Below are 5,801 nucleotides of genomic sequence, written 5' to 3' on the forward strand. Positions count from 1 at the left end.
CGCAGCCCGGCCCACGCAACACCTGTGAAATCGCAGTCGATGCCGGTTAACAAGAATGTTAATCCATCCGGCCACTGTTTTGTCTTGTCCCAAATAGACAAACGGAGTACAAAGCTGCATGTGAAACATTCCTACTAATGGATTCTGTGCCACAGACAGTCAGTGGACAAATGATGATGGAGCGGGTAAAGAGTCAGATCAGTCTTCACGCCGATACTATTCCATTTTTTAATGTTGGGAGGCTGGAAGGGCAATGTTGGACCGCACGCATATCAAATTCCTCAATGTTTACACTAGCTGCTCTCCAAAGCCATTACACTGGCCCTTCACACCTGCCCTGACACGTCTAGCTGTGATATATATGCTCCGAACAGAAACTTCATTGTGCTCTCGGTCTGTCTCCCCGGCGGCCATGTTGTCAGGCCCTGAGAGAAAAGGATGAATTATGGGTCCTAGGGATTTGTCTCAGCATGGAGAAAGACGGATCGAGGGAGATAGAAGGAGAGAGAGCAATAGAGAAATATTCCACTTCACTAAAGAGTGATGAAGGGGAAACAGTGAGCCAAGTTTCCCGTGTCTCGCCCCTCTGGCTGTGGCCGACGGCACCTTTATGCTGGAGAGGTTTGTCATTGCTCCAGGCCTTCTCAGGCCCTGATCGCTTGGCATTTGGAGAGCTCCATCATTTCTTCATAATTACGCTCTTCTCTGATCTCTGAGTCACCCCAGTTTTCATAATGATACAGTTTCTAAGAGCGTTTCTGGGGAGCGGTGTGGTGTGTATTAACTTTGTATGTGGGCAGATTCCATTCCAATAGGGTTTTGTGTTTGAAATTGTTAACCCTAGAATGCATGATCCAAAAAAAAAAAAAACCTATATGAATGCATTAAGGTGGTTAACCCCTATTGAATTTAGTGATTTTCTTCAAAGTAAAAGCAGAGTTTATTTGATTATTATGGTCAATGCAATTAAATCATTCAATAATATTGATTAGTTCACTTCTGATGTATAAAAAAATAAAATAAAAATAATAAAAGAAAGAAAATCATTATAGTGTATATATATATATATATATATATATATATATATATATATATATATATATATATATATATATATATATAATAAAATAAAACAAAATAAAAGTGTTGCTGGAACATTTGTGTTTTTGTTGTGAATGTTGTTGTGTTTTTGACATTAGACCTTTAGACCTTTCAAAATATATTTTGTATATATTTTTATTTTATCCTTTTTTGATGGTTAGTGATTGGTTGTTGGGTAGTAAGGTTTCAAAATTTCACACTGTACTTGTAAATCCTGTGTTATCATCCTTATTTGCATATTTGTGAGATCTATAATTGGAAAAGTACAGCATATGATAACTGTAGAATCTGAATCAAAACAGTGTTTGAATATTTCTGTATCTGTGCAAGATATTTAGTGAGGTAAGACCATTTGTGATTGGTTGTTTAGCATAACATTTTTGCCCAACATTGTTTCCCATAGTATACTTTTGACAAGGCAGTTCAAGATTTGAGCTGCACAATCAAACTGTTCTGGATCAGGATTTCATATCCAAGTTTAAAAAGTGGTACTTACCTAATTTCAAGAGCTTTCAGGATATATAAAAAAAAAAAAAAAAAAAAAAAAAAAAACAATGTTAACCCAGTGTGAAAAGAGAAAAAAGACAGTTTGAAGAGTTTGTAGAAGTCTATAAAATATTTGTGGGTTGTAATACTTGGATGGAGAAACAATGTCTTGTCACATGCTTTTATCCTTGAAGTGGAGTAACTTTGAAAGAATTTCTATGGAAACATCACAATCTGTCCTGCTTTGTTTGTAATCTGGAAGCGTGAAATAAACTTAGCGTCTGTCAAATTTACACAATAAGCTGAAACAAAAATTACCACTGCATATCTTCAACAAAACCTTGATGTAGAAGTGATGATGTATCTCTAAAGATCAGCATGAAATCAGTTAGTCTGAGCAAAATTAGCATGATTCATTTTGAACACTAGCTGTAAACAAATCTTCACTTTTTTTTTTTTTTGTCTGATGATGATTGAACATCATTTAGGTTCAGCCACTGACAGCTCTGAACATCAACTGTAAGCCATTTTAATTGGCTTAGACTTACTTTGTATCCCTCATTTATTGTAATATAAATATTTAAAGTCTAAATCGTGAATTTTTATAGATTATCCCATTATAATGAGGGAAAGGTCCACCGTGGGACTAATTAGCTAAATGCATATGATGAAACAAGCTTATTAGTGTTACGCTGAAGGCAAGTATAATGACAGGTTTAAACAAATCCCTCAACATCTCTTTACATTCCTTAATTTACTTAAACTTTGAAAGTGAATAAAATAAATATACAATGTGGAGTTTTACAAACAGCATAAACTAAAAAAAAGAAAAAAAAAAAGACAGAAAAAGATTCCTAGCTGCTGCATTTGGATCCGTGTCTAATTCCTGCAGACAGCATTTATTCGTCTTATGCATATTTAAAGCAAAAGAAATTGTCTTTTCTCCACATATTTCTCTCTCTGGCTTGAAAAATAAATAAATAAATCCCTTCGCTGACATATTCGCACAATTTGTGCTTGTGATCTGTCCTCACAGCTTGTGCAGCATGGCTAAACTGAACTTTAGCACATAGTCCCCTGATGATGTCTTATAATTATGGGTTTAGACTGAATGTACACACTGCTGAACCTGCCAGGCTGATTTATGGTAGATAAACGGCCTTCATATAGGCCACAGTGTGCTAAGAGTCTCTGTGTTCAGGCCATGCACAGGAGTCAATTAGAAAGCCATGGAACTCGAGTTTAGTGTTTGGAAACAAAGAGCTTAAAAGTAACAGTTACGGTTTGGGGTGTAGGATTAATGGTAAAATTATAGCCTAAGATGCTCAATGACACTAAACTTTTTGATTTTGAATTGTGACTTTATTTCTCAAAATTGTATCTTTATGCTTCCCAGTTGTGACTTTATATTTCATGTGACTAGTTATCTCGCAATAGATATAATTGCTACTTTATATCTCACAATGGGACTTTAAAGGCAAATAAAGCAAATTAGTGTGAATCTGAAATCCCATAAAAGTGCTTAGTGGACAGTTCTGCTGATCTACTGGCTGTACAAAGACATAGCCAGATCGTTTCAATAATGACCAACACAATCTACTAAGACCAGTGCAAACTAGAGTTGGGTTGCAAACAATCAGAGCCGATGATGATCAGGTGTAGGTAATCTACTAACAATACAGGTGCAAAATGGGTTAAGACTGGTGCAAATGCCAGTAAATTGACTTGCAAACCATAGTAAATCATCTTGCATAAATTTTCCATCTGAAAGGGAAACTCCTGCAAATGCATATGCAATAAGATTACTGCATCTGCAAAAATAACTGTCCATGCTAATGTTTCACTGCATGTCTTTAGTAAATCCTGACAGTAGTTTCAATTAATTATTTATTTATTTACCTTTACGCCAAAATAGTGTTAGCTGCTAGTAAATCTGGCCCTAAATCTCACAGTTATGGCTTTATTTTTTTCATTTTGATTATCTCATATTGTAATTACAAGTATGTTTCTTGGAATTACGACATTATATCTTACAATTTGCATTTGTATTTCTTTTAATTGTGACTTTGACTTCCTGGCATGATTTTGTATTTTGTACGTTATTCTGTCTCACAATTGCAACTTTGGTTCCCAAAACTGCATCTTTATGTTTCATAATTTGACTTAAAATCTCACAGTTGCAACATTATTTCTTGTCATTTTGACTTCATATCTTGTTATTATAAATGTGTTTCTCATTATTGTGGCTTTTAACTCTCCCAGTTATGACACTTTCGCGTAATTTCCACAATATCTCATAATTGTGACTTTATCTCTCAATTTCTCCCTTATTTCTTGTAATCTTGCAATTTTGTTTATCATTATTGCAAGTTTAGATTTCACAATTTGCTCCTTTATTTCTTTTAATTGTGGCTTTATGTCTTATTTCTCAATTTTTTCTTTTATTTTTTTTATTTTGTTTTTTTGACTTTATTTCCGTTATTGTTATTTCTTGTAATTTTGACTTTATTTCTTGTTATTGCGACCTTTTTTTTTCATTACGAAATTTTTATTTTTTTTTAAAATGTGCAACTTTATTTCTTGTAATTTTGATTTTCTATTTGTTGCAATTTAGTTTAAACTTTATTTCTTGTAATTTTGACTATTTCCATTAATTGCAATTTAGTTTATCGTTATTGTGACTTTATATCTATAAATCTTATTTCTATCTCACATTTTTTCCCAGTGCAACTTTATTTCTTGTAATTCTGACTTCGTCTACTGTCGTAGTTTTTTTTTACTTTATATTTATCTTAGTTGTACTTTTTTTTCCTGGAACAATGTGACCTTTATGACTTATAGTTGTCATAGCTTTGGTTCTCAAAATCTTGCAATCTTTTGGGGTTCTCAAAATTGCATCTTTATTTGCATCACAATTTGACTTAAAGTTGTTCTTTTTATCTCCCATTTGCAATTCTTCTTGACTGTTTATTGCTATCATGGCTTTAAATCTCACAAGTTGTGACTTTATTTCAGGTAATTAGGTAAACTATATTTCATAATTTCAACTTTGCTTCTCATAATTGCAACTTTATGTATTCCTGTTGTGACTATATTTCACAATGGGACTTTATCTCATATTCCTTTATAGTATGTCTCCCAGAAATGCTGTCAAATTTCACAATGTGACTTTTTCTTGCGAATGAAACTTGTGATTGTGATTCACAAGTTGTGGATGTATGTCTCAGTTTTTACTTTAAACTTTTTCTCAAAATCACAGTATCTTTTACAAAAACGAAAAGAAAATGCACACTAAATGAAATGTTTTTCTCAGGGAAGAAATCTGGTCTTTACAGTGGCACACAGAGCAGTGTAGTCATGATGTAATTTTGTCCGTGGGATAGAAAGGATGCTGTTTAAAATCCAGCTCTATCATGGTGTTTGCCCTTTATTAGAAATGCATGGGGGTTTGTTCCTCCATCCCCACTGTGCATTTTATATGCATGGCATACTTGTAAATCTTCCAGTCTTGCACATTTGGACAAACCAATTTTAAAGCAGCATTATAAAGATACTAAGCCAGAGTTCCCTCAGGGAGTTGGGAGTGTGTTGTGTAATTCTGGGAAGATTTACGAACCTGGCCCCTGATGGAAATTAGGACTTGAAATTGCTTTTAGACTTGTAAGAGCCATTGTGAATGCAAATCACATGATCTCAGGTGGCTAAGACTTTTTATGTAAGTGTTCTTTATCATTTTCAAAAAGACATGAAAGGGATGAGGGCTAACTTTTACAGTATGTATAAGGTGTAAGAGTCAAAAAATCAATAACACAAATGTGTTCACTCAGACAACATGCCCTGCTAAAGGATGTGTTACATGCATTTTGTGTAATAATAGTGAAAATGTTGGCTATACAGAAAGTGACTTTCAAAAATGAGCTGAGAGAAATCCTGATTTAACTGTAAGACAGCTACAGTAGCTCTAGGCTTCTCTGCTGAGGATAAATACTTAATAATAGCAGTGAAACAGACAAATGAACAAACAAAAACAGCAATAAACATTATTCCTTCAACTCTGAAATCTGGGATATGTTGTCTATTAACCTAAACCACTCCAGATTCTGCCTCACTGTAGAGGGAGTCCCACAGTGAAAGCCGCACTAGAGGAATGGCACTAGTGAAAAGTAAATGAAATGCAGGGCACAGGCAATAAAATTTGCACAGACCTGTCAGGG

Source organism: Cyprinus carpio, chromosome B20 (assembly GCF_018340385.1).
Source record: "Cyprinus carpio isolate SPL01 chromosome B20, ASM1834038v1, whole genome shotgun sequence".
Classification (NCBI taxonomy): domain Eukaryota; kingdom Metazoa; phylum Chordata; class Actinopteri; order Cypriniformes; family Cyprinidae; genus Cyprinus; species Cyprinus carpio.